The sequence below is a fragment of the Peromyscus eremicus genome, chromosome 17, assembly GCF_949786415.1.
Source record: "Peromyscus eremicus chromosome 17, PerEre_H2_v1, whole genome shotgun sequence".
Taxonomy (NCBI): domain Eukaryota; kingdom Metazoa; phylum Chordata; class Mammalia; order Rodentia; family Cricetidae; genus Peromyscus; species Peromyscus eremicus.
In genome coordinates, this window is record NC_081433.1 from 57,595,108 (window position 1) to 57,612,921 (window position 17,814).

Here is a 17,814-nt window from a genome sequence, read left to right on the forward strand (position 1 = left end):
TACAGTGGCGGCTTTCCCTGCTACTGAAGGTAGGGGCTTTTTGTCCGTTTCCCGGTCTGTGTGGTTTGCGTACAGACTGAAAATCTAACAAGGGAGGTTTTTGCCATTTCTAAACTCCCATTAGGACAGGTTTTTTTGCCTCATCAGGCCTTCACCTGGCCCAGTCCCCCAGTGGGTTGCATTTGCTTGTCTGGGTGCTCAAGGACAGAGCTTATTCCAGAGGCAATCACCCCTCAGGGCTACACTCCCTCATCTCAGGGGATTCAGTTGAAACAAAGCTTTTCTCAAAGAGGTGTTTTCTCTGACAGAAAAGAAAGCTTTACTCCTGGATAGTTCTGTTCTGCCCTGGCTGGGCTCTTTCCCCAGACAGTGTTCTGACTCAGCAGCACAACTGCTTCAGACACAGTTCAGCTTTACTGTTTTCCCAGAAAGGTCCTTACTGATAGGAAAGCTTTTCTCAGATTTCTTTTTGCAGCTGTGGACCTACCAACCCGGGACTTGTATGAAAGCAGACAACTGTGCCGTACCCACTGGCTTTAGCTTTTTTTGTTCATTAGCAGTTTTTCCCTGGGTCCTGCACCTTCCTGCCTCAGCTGTGCTCCAGGAAGTTTACCACTGCAGGAACCCTAGTATCCCCGAAATGCACCCCAACTCAGAGATGCTGGCCAGTCACCTCTGGGTTTTTGGTCAGAATCGAGGATACAATGCTTCAGGGGATCTTTGCGTTAGGACGATTAGGAGCACCTTTTCATTCTGAAACGCTCACTCAGAAACAAAACCCTTGATGCCTCAGCTCGGCTGTAACTGAAAAGCTTGGCTTTTTTGCTTTTCTCAGGTAAAGTTTCCTGCCCTTTTGGGCTCTCTGTAGCTCTTTACCCACACTCTCCCAAGCGTTTCCCTTAGGGTACTCTGACCCACTGTCTTTTACTAGTTTGAAGAGACAGAGCTTAGAAGAGGTTTTTAGGAACTTGTCCCTGCCTCCTGCATTGCAGGGATGATTTTTAAAGCTTGAAAGTCAGAACTTAGGTTTTGCTGTCTTAAGAGGTTTGTTTTCCCTTTGAGCTAATCACAGGTGGTCCCCATACTAATATCTTCAGGTGATTCTAATTTTTGTCCTTCTGAGAGAAAGTTAAAGGCTTTAGTCTTTAAGTTTGAGAGCTTTTGAGAAAGATGAAGGCTTTTTAGAGTTTTTTCCCCCAAATTTTCCAAGAAAAGCTTTTAGTTTAAGAGAAAGATTTTTTTCCCCAGGAGAAAGACCAACTTTTCCCAAAACTTCCCAACTTTAAACTTTGACTTCTTACACCCCCATTTTTGCCTCAGGGAGAAATTACTTTCTCCTGCCGCTTGGACTTAGCATTTCAGCTGTCCCCAGGTCAAAAGCTTCCATAGGAAACTTTTTCTTCCCCATAAGCTCAAAGAAGAGCTTTTTTACTACCCATAAAGCCCAAAGAAAGATTTTTTCCCCCAGTTTGCATTCAGAGCCCCCAAGTTAGAAAATTGAAGAGTTTTTCTGTCTAGTTGCCTTACTTATTTTTTCCTACACAATCTTACACTTCTAAGTTTTTCCTACACTATATTACTACCCTATGCCTTATTTTTCACAGATAGAAATTAAGGGATAGAAGATAGAAAATTTTGACAGAAGAGAATTTCGCTGCAGCATCGGACATCCTTCCAGTCCGCTTTCCTTTTCTCTCGAGGATAAAACCCCTGCCTCTCAAAAATATATATATATATATATATTTTTTTTTTTTTTTCCATAACACCGGCATGCCTCATCCACTGGCAGGGCTGAACTCAGCACTTTCGCCAAAAACTCTGTAATGAAACTATTATTTTCCTTTATCTTTAGTCCCTATTACTTTGTCTTTAGTCCCTGTTCATTTGTCTTTAGTCCCCCCTTCTTTTTTAGTCCCCCCTTTTTTTCTTTAGTCCCTTTTTTTTTCTTTAGTCCCTGTTCATGGCGCCATTCTGCGGGGCATTTACCCAACCACCCCCACAGTTCCCCAGAGTTTTCTTGAGTGCGAGCAGCAGGAAATATTAGATAGAAGGATTTATTGCGGAGAATATCGCGAAGATAAACAGATAGAAAATAAAGGATAGCCTCGAGAGGGCCTGGAACCTATTCCAACGGGCCCCGACTGTCTCTGCCCCAGGGTTTTTATAGAGACGCCAAGGGGTGGAGCAAGAGGCCTCCTCCCCCAGCACAGCCAAGTGCAGACCATCCCAGACACCTGCACTTAGGCCCGTGGTCTAATCATCCTCTATTCAGACCTGCTGGGTAAAGCCACGAGGAACCCGAGAACGGGCTCCCACAGTGTAGTTTTGGTGCTTGTCCTGGAACTCGCTCTGTAGACCAGGTTGGCCTCGAACTCACAGAGATCCACCTGGCTCTGCCTCCCGAGTGCTGGGATTAAAGGTATGCACCACCACCACCCAGCGCTCAGCATTTTAAGACAAACAATTGGCACCTTCCTTTGATCAGCTGTGCCTGCTTACAAAGGATGACCACCACCAGGTTTGCTGACTGTTGATATTCCTTCACAGAAGGAGGTATTCCTTTCGTCTGAGTATACAGCTTCTTTCCCAGGCAACTGTATGCAATTCAGCCCTAATGACATGTGACCTTGTGGTTTGTGGGAGGAGCTAGAGCACATAGCCTGGGAAAGACTCAGGAGGAGGTGGATTCTGCATCTGCACCTATGAGAAAGCCATCTTAAAGATGAGAATTTACCTTGAGTGCTATCAGGCTTACCACCTATGTACACTGAGAAATGTAATGTAATGCTAGAGTATACGGCAGTGGAAGAGTAGAGAGAAGGTGAACTCCACATATACAGCTATGGCAGATCCATTGTACACCCTGAGTAGAGACATTCCTGTGTGGCTGCTTTCAGGTATCTGTCTTGTTAGAGTTTCTATTGCTATGAAGAGACACCATGACTACAGCAGCTCTTATAAAGGAAAACATTTCATTGGGCCTGTCTTACAGTTTCAGAGGGTTTAGTCCATTATTGTCATAGCTGGAAACATGCCGGTGTGTAGGCAGATGTGGTACTGGAGAGCTGAGAGTTCTATATCCAGATCAGCAGGCAGCAGAAAGTGTCTGTGACACACTTTCTCTAACAAGGACACAACTACTCCAATAAGGCCACACCTCCTAATAATGCCACTCCCTGTGGGACTATGGGGGCTATTTTGATTCAAACCACCACAGTATCCAAACTCCTGTATCCCCTCAACCATGTTCAATAAGTAAAATCAATAAACTCATTGGTTTTCCATGGTGGACTTTGGTAAAATTGCATTTTGCGTTGGCATTGGGACTTACAAGGATGAGATATACATTGCTTTGTACCCCTCAAATGGGGAGTAAATTCACACAACAGATCATAAATATATTTGTTAATGTTCCTATGTCTCACAGTATTAGGAAAAGGAACCAGTACATAAAAGGACATAATAGAAGAATGTAAATATTGAAATTGCCTTAGTAAAGAAGGACTTAGATATATGAAGATGATAATGACTGGATGGCTCCAGAATAAAAAAGACTAGAAAGCTTTGGCAAGTTATGAAGGTCTGAGTAAGTTGTTTAAGGTACATACAGGATGAGATTTAGAGATCATATATTGTATTATATTTGGCAAGGTCAGATATCAACTCTTTCAAGGACTGGCTAAAATATATGTCATAATAAACATTAAGTTTATTGAGTTATGTCTGGCTATTGAAATATACAGTAGTTAAAATACCAAACTGGTGTAAAATTGATCTTCTGGGTGTTTCATAATCATTCTTTGAGGCAATTCTAATGTGGTTAGAGGGACTAAAAGGGAGAATATTTCTTCCCTTACCCTACAAAGTCAATGAGGTCCCAGGAACTAAGGCCATTGATCACTTGTTGTCTTGTTCATGGAGATCATGGAGGCCCCACTCAATAAATTTGAAATACTGTCCATTCTACAAAAGGAGGGTCATTGTGGGGAAGATTTTCTCAAAGCTTCAAAGGAAGCCACAGTACCTAAAGCAAAGCCTTTAACTAATCCTCACATTGATGGACAACTGGTAAAAGAAAAACTAGAAGAGTCTGAGGTTCCTCTAAAGCCCAAGTGACCCCTGAGGACTAGTTGCTCCACTGGCCTTGACAGCACAGTAAGAAGTATTAATTTTGGCCACCTACATGGTCTTCAGCACCCAGCAGGAAAGTTTAACCAAAGACTAAGAGAATTGGTAACACCCCAAGGGATCGCACTCCACAGACATTAGATGTAAGTCTATATGAGGGTTTATTTAAACAACCAGTCTCACTGATATTTTCTTCTTGGTAAAAGGATTTTGCCCAGATGTGAGATGTCAGACCTTGGCCCCCTGAGCACCTGCCCACAGCCAAGGAAGATAGGCCCATGATTGTTTTAAGCCCCAAATTAAATGATGCTAAATGCCTCTTCTCTCCCTAGCCAGAGCCACATGGGAAAGGTTTCATGCTGACTTTTGGCTAATGATGAGTGTGAAAGCTGATTGTGGGTTCAACACTCTGGAGACCAACCATAGAGGTCAAAAAGAAACATCTAATAGATGGGGTCTATTGTGAATCCATCAAGAATATCTTTTGGACTTTGGACATTTTAGTCCTTTCCAGGCACCAATAAAGTAATTCCTTTCCTGTTCTGTATCTGAGTTTGGACTTTACAAGAGGTCCTCTGGAAGAGTATTCCAGTGCTGCCACGTGATACCCCAAATTCAACTGGAAGGAGACAGATCAGTCATTGTTTCAATCCCATAATAGCAGTTAGGGTTGCCTCGTCATAGGGAGGTGAGATAAGAACTGGAGGTAGAAATCAACTAGGCAGTTTAGGATTAAAAGAAAAGAAAAGAAAAGTAACCAGTTGCTTTCTTGACTAGAAGCCAGAAGTATCACTGGAACTCTTAGCAGTTTCATCCTTGCCAGAGGCCAAAGATGCCAAAAGTGTTTTGGGAACTATGATATCTGATGCTAAGTGATTCTGGGGGCCCTAGGAAGGAGGAAAGTTAAAAGTAGTAATGAAGGCCTGTTAAGAGAAAAAGGCCCTTGGTCAAGAGAATAGAATCTCTGTCCTGGGTGCAGACCTAACATTTCAATGGGGACAGGTCAACCTCCTGGCCAAGGGACTTGGTCTGTGGAGCCCAAGAAATGGCCACTCAGGATATTTATGGATTACCAATAATTGATTAACTGAATGCACATTGGTAATCCCAACTGAGGTCAAAACCAGAAAACTTTCAAGCTCCTTCATGCCCCACTCCCTTTCTGTACTGTGACTATAACAGCTTGTAATTGTGTGGACAATGAATTCCCATTCTTACACAAGCACCTCTGCATCACCACCCCCTATAAAAGCCTGGGCTGCATTAGGACACTCATTCCTCTGTCTCTTTTTCCTCCACACTGACCAGTCAGGGCCAAGCCTGGAATGACTGACACACGTGTCTTCACAGCACTGGATGGCAGAGACAGGATTGGTGTTCAAAGTCATTCTCGATTTCATAGCATGAGATTCATAGCATGGGTTACAGGAGACATGGCCCCAAACAGAAATAAATGGATAATAACCATGAGAGAAAATAGAATGAAGTTCTTAATGACCGGGAAACATTGGAGAACAGAAACAAATAGTGATTGGAGCAGTGATCCTTGCACAGAAAATGAAATTTAAAAGTGATATCAATATTTGACTTTTTAAAAAGGTAAAAATGGTGGAAGAAGTCTAAGCTCTACTGACTTTGAAAAGTGGGTAGACACTTCCCAGTTGAGGGAGTGCTATTAACAAGATACTGTTGACCGTGCCGCTAAGCAAGGGCAATGCAGGACCACACGGGACCACAGCAGCTGACATTGAGCTTAAAACCTTATTCTGACAATATATTTGGGGTGTACATCTCCCCTCTAAGGCCAGGATTTGCAGTCTCCTCTCCCTATTTAAATTGTTCAAAGTGTAACCTGGTACCCAGACCTGAGAGAGATTTAAGGATGACAGGGTGTGTGGAATGCATAAGCCTAAGGTGTACATGAGTTAGTAAAATCTATTCCAGAGCAGCTCCTCTTTGAACACTAGTCAGACCTGAATGTACATTACTATTAAAGAGATTTTTCTCTATTAATCTCCAAGTGGGTGGTGTGATTTCTCCCTGGGAAGGCATATTAATTCTAGAACAGCTGAATCTCTAGCCTTTTTGAAAAGTGGTTTTGGGTGAAGGTCTCCTATGTTGATTGAAATGTACTTGAACCCTGAGAATCAGTAGGTCTGGTATAAGCTGATGCCTCGTACCGAGCAAGTTTTAGAAGTACAGCATCTAATAGACTATTTTCAGGGGGGACATGGGGCAGAGTCAGCAGAAAGCTAATAACTCTGCATATTCACTTTTTTAAAAAGTATCTAGGGGTGGAAGCCAACTGTAATCTCTATACTGAGCACACAGACAAAGGAGTATCACTGTGATGTTAGGCAAACCCGGGTTATAAGCAAGATAACTTCTCAAAAACAAACATGCAAAAAAAATGACAACATGTATGCAGGACTCCCTCACCCCAGCTGTTTGGGCCATTGGAGTCATTCTTTGTTAGCCTATGACCATCTGTAACTCTAATTGGGAGGAATATGACTTGCTCTTCTGGCCTTCTTGGCCACCATCCATGAAGGCAGTACACCGACATACTGTCCTAGCTGTTTTATGTCAACTTGACGCAAACTAAAGTCATCAGAGAGGAGGGAGCCTCAGATGAGAAAATGCCTCCATAAGATCAGGCTATAGGAAAGACTGTAGGCATTTTCTTAACTAGTGATTGATGTGGGTGGAGCCATCTATGGGCAAGGAGCCCTGGTTACAAGCCATGGGGAACAAGCCAGTAAGAGGCACACCTCCATGGCCTCTGTATCAGATCCTGTCCTGGTACCCTTCAGTGGTGGACTACGCTGTGGAAGCAAAATCCAAATAAACCCTTTCCTCCCCAAGTTGCTTTGGTCATGGTGTTTCATCACAGCAACAGTAACCCTAACAAAGACAAATTGGCAACATAAGTAGGGTATTCCTGTGAAAGACTGGCCATGTTGTTTTGGAGTCATATTGTGGAAGGACTTTGGGACTTTGGGCCAGAGAAGCCATTGGGTGTTGAGAGCTCACTGAGCTGTTCTGCAGGAGCTTGGAATGTAAGAATGTTGAGAACAGTACAGACGATGGGTGTGGGGCTGGCAAAGTTTCAGAGGGAAGTGAAGACTCTACCAGGCTTTTTGTGTGAACAAGCTGCTGTGTCTGGCCAACTGGAGCTGAAGAATCAGCTGATTAACAAGAGACCACAACCAATAAGAAAAAGCATTGTTTTGTTAGGTCAATAGACGCTGCTCAGCTGGGCCTGAAGAACCAGCTATGATTAAGAAGAAAGTGGCATCGTTGAGGTGAAATCTTCTGGGAAGTGTTTCCCCAGGGTCAGGACACAGAAGTTGTGTTCCAGAAGTGGCCAATGTTGTACCTCCTCTAAACAGCCAAAATTGAGCCGGGCGGTGGTGGCATGCCTTTGATCCCAGCACTCGGGAGGCAGAGCCAAGCAGATCTCTGTGAGTTCGAGGCCAGCCTGGTCTACAGAGTGAGATCCAGGACCGACACCAAAACTACACAGAGAAACCCTGTCTCGAAAAAAACAAAAAACAAAGAAAAACAGCCAAACTTGGTAGTGTAAGAGTCACCCAGGCAGACCCGCCTCAACTGAATGAATGTACCAGGCTCTGCAGACTCCCCATGGGAGGCCTTGCCTTGGAGGAGGTGGGAATGGGGAGTGGGTTGGGGGGAAGGCTGGGGGCAGGAGGAGGGAGGAGAGGGGGATCTGTGGCTGGTGTGTTTGTAAAATTAATAGAAAATAATAAAAATAAAAAATTATATAAATATATATATATATATATATATATATATATATATTTTTTTTTTTTTAAAGTTACCCAAGTGGTACTGGTTTTGAAGGCATTTGGTGGTCATGGAGAACAGCTGAAGCTTGACACTGTGTGGTAGGACTGGAGTCCCAGAAGACAGCCCAGGGGAGACTACTGGTGAAAATATAGCCCAGTTGCAACAGAAGTCCCCAGCAGTTTTGGAGATGACAGTACTATGGGCTGACCACCAAGAATGGAAGAGTGGAGCCAGCCAGAGCCCAGAAAAAAGCTGTGTGTGCTGCAGAGGGTGCAGCTGGAGAAGTGACCCACGGCCCCTGGAGAAGCCCAGAAGACCATGAGTGAATGCCAGACATTGGACATTGTGTCGTCTACACTGTTGCAGTTTGGTTTTGCTTTGTTCAGACTGTGACTGTGTGAGGGTTCTTCCCTCTTGAAATAAGGAAGTACTTAATTTGTTTTTAATTTAAAGGAGCCCACAGTTGAGAGACTTTAAACTTTTTAAAAAGATTTTGGAATTTTGCAGAGAATTTGGATTTTAAAAGAGACTGGATATTTATGAGACACCTTGTAAAATGTTTGAATCTGTAAGGCTGTGGGACTTAAGTTTTATGTTGTAATATCTTTATTAATGTGTAATCTTGGGGATGAAGATCTTTCCATTCTAACCTCCCTCCCCTAACTCCTTGCTGTGTCGAAGCTCCCAACCCCAGCAGGCACTCTCTGACCCAAAGCACTGTTCCTGCCAGGGCAACAAGAAGGCTGAGGGTGGATGCACACCTCTCCTTCTGCTCCTCCAGATCCAGTCCCCCCGAGAAAGGCTGAATGCACTGATAAATACAGAACCATAAATGAATCTCAAATGTACCATGGTCAGTAAACTAAACCAATCTCAAATGATGCCAACTGTGTAGTTCTGTTTATATGGTGTATTGGTAAAGGTAAGCTCCAGAAGCAGGGAAGAGAGGACCAATTGGCAGGGTTAAATGTTAGAGTTTGATGACATCAGCAACACTAGAGAGCTTTGCAGGGGGCCAGAACTGCTGTACATCCTAATTTGGTTGGTGCGTACATCACACCATACTGTATTTTAAGTTCAAGAAACAGGCAGACTTGGTGGCACACACCCATAACCCAAGAACTCAAGAGATGAGGCAAGAGCACTTCTGTGGGTCTGAGGCCGTGCTGGTCTGCAAAGAGAATGCCAGGCCAGCCAGAGCTACACAGCAAGACCCAAACTTACAAGAAATTTCTAGAAATGTGTAGCAATCTGTCTGTGATGATCTATGGATCTTGTGACGATAGTTATACAAACGTTTACGTGTGGAATTTCAGTCTTCGTAAATTACACATCAAAAACGTTTATTCAGAAAATGCTTCAAATGCCTTCACAGCCTCACTCGGGCAACCGTCCTGCAGGTGACTGTCAACTGGAGGCTGGTTTGGAGAACGCGGGGCTAGAGAATATGTTCTGGAGGAAAATCACATACAGATATCTTGGTGCCCTAAAGAACTTACAGAAGGCCCTTCAGTTGGAGATGAAAAAAAAAAGTTTTGTTGTTGTTGTTGTTTGCTGGTGACTTTAGATGGTGAATAATAAAAATACCCGGTTCTCTCATGAGTCTCTCAAAAATACAAACTCAAAAACTTCCTTAACTCCTTCTCTTGAAAAGAACCATGGTTTATAGTTTAGTGTTTACCTGCCTAGAACATGTAAATATGTACTTTTTTCTGTTGAATAAATGAGATCTTTGTATTCAATATACATGGCTTTTTTACATTCAAGGTCTTCAACAGATGCGCATGTTCACATATAATCTATACATAAAGGGTATTTGAGCCAACAATACCTTCTGTCCCAAAAGAGACCCTGAGGGAAGACAGAAGAGGCACAAATTGAGAAATTTCATAGTAAGACTTAAAAAAAAACCTCTTTCTCTGACACCAAACTGTTTTCCTCCTTTCCCTTCTGCATGACAGCGCCTGTCTTCAATGTCATGAAATCACAGTAACTTACGCTTTCATTGTCAGTCAGGAGCCACTGCGTCATTCTACACTCCTAAGTGATTTACCAAATCACTGGGGCAGGGGAATGGTGAGGGGGCAGGCCAGCTGATGCAAGAACCCTGTCCATGCTGAGTCACAGGAACGCCAGCCTAAGACAAAATCAACACTGTCAGGTACCGCTTTACCACTGGGACTAAACACAATAGTTCTTGGTCCGTTCTGCGGAGTAGAAATCAACTCTACTCAGGTATGTGTGCACCTGACTCGGGTAGGGTCCCTGTCTCATACAAGCAGCTGTGTGATGTTGAGAAAGTGACTTTCCTGCTTGTCATTTTAATTTCCTCCTCTTTGCAATAAAGCAACGCTCTCTGGTGGCCTCTGGGTTATGGCCAAGCAGGGTTTTTTGTTGTTGTTGTTCCATGTAAGGCGAGACCTGCCAACGACTATGAATGGCAAGTGTACAGTCCTGGCCATAGGCCCTCCCTCTGTCACTCATGCATATACCAGCTAGGCCTGCGCGCCCCATTTGTCCTGCCCAAAGTCAGAGGTCTGAGATGCACAGGCCTCCATTCTCTAGAGGTTGGTTTGTTCTCCTTCAGGCACGCCAGACCCTTCCCACCAAAGCCACATCCCACCAGAAAGTGCCAGCCTCCATCTAGAGCCCCATCCAACATATCCAATCAAGTAATGGGATGTGGGGCCTAAGCCCGCCCCTGAGGCTCTCTAGCCCAATGAGCATTCTGGGAAGAGTTAAACACCCCTCCCCCTGCCCCTGCCCTTCCCCCTCAGCTTGCCTCTTGCCCAGAACCTAGAGCATGCGTGCGCATTAGAAACTGTTAAGAAACCGCTGGGGAAGGAGCTGCGGAGGCGTGGAGGAGATCTGTGGAGTTTAACATGGTGAGAGCGGCCCCAGGGTCTCTGAGGGTGGGACACCGCCACCTCAGAGTCTCCTCACATCCCAAGGTCCCAGAAGGCCGCTGTCTCCTCTTAGCCCAGGACCAGTAAGGGCCAGGGCAACATGTCTTCCCAGAGCTTGGTGACTCCTCCCAGCCCAAGTTCTCATAAGGCCAACATGCCCTCTATGATGATTCAGGATGGCAGACTGCAGTTCCTGCCTGGAGTCCCAGCCCTGCAGAGGCTGACAAATAGGTACGAGAGTTCGAGGCCAGCCCACCCTCTTAGGACCCCAGTCTGAAAAAATAAAAATAAAAAAAAATAAAAAAAATACACCAAAAGAGGGTGGCAGATAGGTTTTTGGAGAGGGAGCTTTAGTTTTCTGCCTGCCAATACCAGTGCCCTTGACTGAGTGAGCAAACAGCAGTGTTGGTTCCAGAAGTTTCTGGAAGCTCCCAAGCTTTCTAGTCTAGTGCTCACCATAGGAAAGTGAAAGTTACTAAGCCCAAAGAGCCTTTCTTTTAAGACAGTCTCTCGTAGCTCATGTTGGTCTCTAGTTCAATATGTAGGAGAAGATGCCCTGGAACACCTGGTAGGCCCACCCTCTGCCTCCTCCTTGCAGGGATTACAGGCATTTGCCACCAGTTCCCCCAGCTGCCCAAAGAACCTTTCTGTGGTTTGTGGATGTGGCTCTTTCTCATGTTATATGGCTTGTGGGTAGGATCACTTGTTGACATTAGAAAGCAAATCTGAGATATATGCTATGGCATGCTCTAATCCCAACACTAGGAAGGCTGAGGCAGGAAAATTGGATATTAAAGACTAGTCTGCGTTAGTGAATTTGAGGCCAGCATGGGCTAGGAGGCTTTCTCTTAAGAGAGAAAAAAGTAAAACTGAGAATGTTTTTTAATGATTTTTTTCTTCGTTTATTTTAAATATATGTCTGTGAGAAGCATGTGTTCATTGAAAATACTTGTATTCACTTAAAAGGAACACATGTTACAAATACCAGACAAGACCTACGTCTGCACAGCCAGAATTTGTCTTTGTTTTTTGTGACAGGGTCTTATAAACCATGCTAGCCTCAAACTCATCTTCTTGCCTCAGCCTCCTAATTGAGCTGGTTACTGTCATGTACTAACACTTGTGGCTTGATCATTATTTTTCACTAGAAAGAAAGAAATTGTTCAATTTTGTTGAACAACTTCAATCTTGTTTTGTGCTTATGACACAATCCTGATAGGCATGGAATTTGGTAACATGTTCTACTTGGCTTTCTGTTGTTGTGGTAAAAATGCTGACCAAAGCAATTTGGGGGAGGAAAGGGTTTATTTGGCTTCCGGGCTATAGTCTGTCATCGGGAGACACCTAAGCAGGAACTGAAGAGACTATGGGGGAATACTGCTTACTCGCCTGCTCAGCCTGCTTTCTTATACTGCCCAGGTCTAAATGCCTAAGAATAGCACTTCCCACGTTGGGTTGGACCCTGCCACATTGGTCATCTATCAGGGAAATGCCCCACAGACACGTTCACATTCCCTCTTCCCAGGTGACACTAGCTTCCGTCAGGGTGAGGAAAACTAACCAGCACAATGGCTTTGCATATGCCTTTTCAAATTAACCCTTGAAAACTTGAGCAAATTCTCTGAAAAATTACCTAGAATCTTACTATTTGCTTCTGTGTCCGGTTTGGGATTAGGTTTATCATTTGATTTATCCCCTCAACTAGCTTGTTATTTAGACATCTTTTTAAAAAAATTAATAGTTGTGTTTGGGGCACTGGGGGCTTACAGGCTACTAAACACAGACCTCCTTCCAATCAGCTTATGTCAGACAGCCCTGTGGGGCTCATTCATTGTGTGTTGTATCAGCCGAGCCAAATATAGTTTATATTTTACAGATTATTTGTGCCAAAATTTCTGTCTTTGGTTATAGTGAACTTCAACTTTTGTAAAACTCTTTTAATTAAACACATATGATGAATGACAATCTTTAATACACATGATGAATGACAAGATGGTGATGGAATTCAGGCACACAGTTCCTTTCAATGACGAAAACCAACAAAATGCTAAGAAATCCCTTATAATGTTTAAATTTTACAGATTAATTTACATCAAGTCTGGACAACTCAGATTTCTTATATTTTCCAATTGTTTTATGTTTTCCTGTTGTTATCTTTTTATGATTCTGGGATCCGTAATGACCTTATAATACTTACTCATCATTTGTTTGATCACAATCCTTTATTCCCACAACTGAGCATGTGAGAATGAACTGATATCATATATAACACATACAATATAGGTGCAAGCCTCTCTGCACTATAATAGAGAAATTATGAGATAATGCCTTTAAAATCCCACATATATGTATATAGGGGAGGTATATACACATGAGTACAGTTCCCACAGAGACAAGAAGAGGCTCCAGATTCTCTGGAACTAGAGTTACTGGTGTTTGATTATGAGTCACTGTGATGGGTGATAGGACCTGAACTCAGGTTCTCTGCAAGAGCACATTGTGGGGTTTTTTGTTTTTTGTTTTTTTTTTTTTTGGCTAGGCCACCTCTATCCCATCATTCAAAAATTTTTAAAGAAGTTTAGAAGATAATAAAAATATGGTCATTATCTTTAGTTATATATAAAGAAAGAATCCCTTAGGCAAAATTAATCTTATTATTCTGTACATATAATTAATTAATGAAATAACACGTCATTGTCATGCAAAACAATTTGTTCATTTACATCCCTTTATTTCCCTGTTACACTCCTTCCATCTAAACTATGTCCCCTTACATTTCCTTAGCATTGCTCCTCCTCCTTTCATATTTTTTATAAATTCCGTTTATGAGATAAGGTATGTGTTATTTGTGTTTGGGGGAATTATCTATTTCTTTACCCTGAAGATACATAGTTGTAACAGTTTTCTTGGGAATTATGTAATCTCTACATAATTTGTCTTTATGAATGAACTCTTTATTTATTTATATTTTCTTTATCTGTTCATAGATTGGTGGATATCTAGGCTCATTCCATAACTTGTCAATTTCAGGTAGTGCAGTGATAAACACACTCACACACATATGATTCAATATAGTGAGTTCACGTTCATAAGTATGCATGCCCTGGAGTGATACAACTGGTATGTCTAATTAAATTTTCACTCAGAACCATCATTGTAGAATTCATAGTGCTGGGAATGTTTTACAGTCCAGTAAACAATATATATGTTCCTTTTTTCCTTTCCAGCATTTAAAAAAATTTTACATGTAGTGAAAAATGCAATCCTTAAAAAGACACATAAATCTGAAATTATGGGGCAATCCTAATATTATTCATCACCTAACATAAGGATCATTTCTCTTCTTTTTATTTACACTTTATTTGATTAGTGTGAGAAATGGGTCTGGGGATGCAAGAAAAACCACCACATCATCCACAGTATTTGAGCTAAGTTGTAAGTCCTGCTGAGAATTTATTCTAATGCAAATAGTTGCCATGCCATACTCTAAGTGCTCAGAGCTTGACCTCATGTTACTACACAGCTGGTCATCTGAAAGTGGCCCACTTGATAAGTAGAATGCACTTTTGAGTTCCTATTGCAACTTTGCGCACATATTTGTGACAGGTGGGGGACACTAACCACTACGCTGAGGAGCTGTTGTACACATATTTGTATTTCAAGAAATGTTGGCCCTGGAATTTCAGCTGAGTGGATTCTTTATAGCTTTTTTTTGTTTGTTTTTTTTTTTAATGAAGTTTTGTCTTACTTGACCACACATACACACAGCAGACACATTAAAATATTTCTGTTCACTATAGTGATTGGAAATAAGATAGGAAATGAAATAAAAGAAATACAAAAGAAAAAGAAAGTCAAAGAATCCTAACTTATAGATGATATAATTCTATACACAGGACACTGTAAAGAGTAGTAAAACTGCAAATGAGCTAATACCATTTTCAATAAAGTGAGAAAATACAAATTAACAAATCAGTAGCCATTCTACATACCAATGACAAACACACTGAAAAAGAAATCTAAGACACACACGCACACGCACACGCACGCACGCACAAATGCATGAACACACAGTCATAGGAGTAAATATAACCAAGGACATGAAAAATATCTGTAGTGAACACTTTATAGACACTGAAGAAGAATTTCAGGAGGACAATAGATGTTGAGAAGACCTATGCCTTTTTTTAATTGAGATTATCATACAATTATTTCATTTCTCCCTTTCCTTTCCATCATCCAAACCCTGATATATACAACTCCTTCATCTCTTTCTAAATCATGTCCTCTTTTTTTTAATAATTGGTATTACATGCATGTATGTCTATGTAATACATATATACTCTTTAAATATGACCACTCATTTTGTATACTATGACTTGATTGTGTGTCTCCAGGGCTGACTATTGAATAAGCAACTGTGTGATTCCCTGGGAAGTCTCTCCCAGGCTCAGCATCCCTTTGTTGCCTGTAGTTCTCTGTGTAGGACTAGAGCTTGTGCCTAAGGATTACAAGAGTAAATCTTGGGAAAATGGACATTTTATGAAATTAAATCTATATATTAAAAGCAATTCTATTCAGACTTCCAATGCAGTTTTCACAGACTTAAGAATCTACAAATAATTATATAGAAGCAAAAAAGACCAAGAATAATCAACACATCTAGACAAAGACTTAATATTAATTATGAATTCTCAGCCAATTGCTCAGGCTTATTACTAACTAGCTCTCACAACTTAAATTAACCCATTTCTGTTAATCTACATTCTGACACATGGTACTACCTGTCTTTCATCTTGCATCTTCTGTTTTCTCCCCGTCTCGCTGGTGACTCCTCTAAATCCTCCCTTCTTCTTCCCACTGTCCTTAGTCTGGTTTTCCTGCCTAACTTTATAGTGTCCAGCTATTGGCCAGTCAACTTCTTTATTAAACCTATCACAGTGTAATTTATGTAGTGTACAGAAGAATTATTTCACAGCAGCAGTGGGCTGTGGTGAATAGACAGACTCACAACTGGCCAAAGTTTAGAGAATGCATAACTGTGAAGTGTGCAGACCTCAACAGGACAGCTGAATCACACCTTCCAAGGCTCAGGGACTACTTTGCAAGAGATAGGCAGAAGTTATAGATGATTCTGTGAAATGGTGTCCAGGACACAGTGATCATCACACACAGAAAGGGGCTCATAAGGCCACACCCCTCAGACTTTATGCAGTTAATGTGTCTGGCGGATGGGGTGTCATATAATTAACAGAAAAGGAAATGCAGGTAAGCAACCATACTTGAACTCTGTGGATGCTAAGGACAATATGGCTGTTTGGGGGGTGTTTTTACTCGTGTTTTAACAGAGTATGTAAACTTCAACAGAGCTGGTGTGTGACTATACAATCCACAAAAATTTACTGATGCCTGTTATGTCCAAAGGAAACTCCAATTCCCAAAACTCCAAGGGCAGCCCCGGATATTCAGAAATGGGCTCAACCTGGACTTTTGGAGGATTTCTGGAGAGTAGACAAAAGCCAGCATTCCTCAGAAACTTGTGAAGCTGATTGTCCTCTACCCAAAGGTGTCGTTTCTCTTATGACTGGCAGTAGAGACAAATGGCTACCTGTGGTGTGTATTACCATAATAAGGCACATGCCACCTCCAGGCTCCTTCAGTGTCACAAGTACCTGTTACACATTTCAAAGCCCATGCTAGTGTCCTAGGTCTCCTCCCCTCCTCCTCTACCCTAAACTCCCTCGAATTCACAAGCATCCTTCCCCAGCTTCTCAGTCTCTTTATAAACCCATCTTTCTGCCCGTCTCCTGTCTCTATGTCCCCCATCCCCTCTCCCCCTCTACCTCACTCCCTCTCTCTATCTCTCTGATCTGTTTCTTCTTCTTCTATTATGGTCAAGTCCAGTCGGCTGACTATGTTCAGCCAACTTCTCCCTCTGCTCTGGACATTCCAGATGCCACTATCTGTCCTATCTCTGGTATCTATACTAAAATCCTTCCCATTAACCATACCACTGAGCAGTCATGTTGTCAGTTTATACAATGCCAAGAAACAGCTTAAAATTGTTGCATAGTACATTTTAATGGGAAAATATTACAAACATATACAGAATTCAATATATACTGTGTCATCTTCCAGAGAAATACTTAACTTTAAAATTTCTATATTTTATAAAATCTTTCTGACAGATCGTAACTTGATATGTCAGTAGGTCCTGATAGGTGCTTCTTTCAAAGAACCTAATGATCAGCTTCAGCAGCAACTAAAAAAAAAAAAAAAAGCAAGAATTGTCAGTTGCATCATCAAGAACATCATCGGTGACATTGTCAGGATCAGCAGTAGCAGTGGCATCATCAAATAGAATCTTATGTAGTATCATCAGTATCACTGTTTGAGAAGGCATGAGAATGTGGAGTCTTATTTTGTTGTTTTTACTCAGATGTTGTTTCTATTGGAGTGTTTGTTTCCAAGATGAGGCTATCCTCATAAGTCACAGTATATGGACACAGAAAAATACAAACTAATATTTAACAGTTATATTTCTCTGCTTGCCTTTCAGAAACCACAAGGTTCTCATTAGGAATGAAAATAATTCCCTCATTCCAGAATAGGAGACAACCGTGAACCTACCAACTTTACTTGGTCAAAACTGACATTGTTATTTTTTTGTGACGTATTTTTTCAATATGATTGGAAAAATGAATCAATTTTTCTGGTTCTAGGTAATGCCTAAATAGCCCTATATAAAGCATGAAATTTATTTATTGTAAGTACTAGTGACAAAGAAAATTAGTTTTCTAGTACAAAAATCTTCAGCTTTTTAAACATTGCTGTGGTTATCTTTTTTTGTTTCTGGTATCTCTTGAATAATTTTCTCTGTGTAGCACTTGTTGAAGTCGGTGTACCACCCATTTCGTCACCGATAACAGAAAGGCCAGAAACCACATCAAGGATGTTACGAGGAGCAGTA

At 41.8% G+C, this 17,814-nt stretch overlaps 1 long non-coding RNA gene across 1 annotated transcript; it reads left to right on the forward strand.

The window, feature by feature from the left end:
- The first annotated feature begins 10,714 nt into the window (after positions 1-10,714).
- On the forward strand, positions 10,715-17,673 carry LOC131894282 (uncharacterized). Its single transcript, XR_009374872.1, has 2 exons — positions 10,715-10,823; positions 17,404-17,673. It is a non-coding gene; the product is annotated as an uncharacterized LOC131894282 (long non-coding RNA).
- The last annotated feature ends 141 nt before the right edge of the window (positions 17,674-17,814 follow it).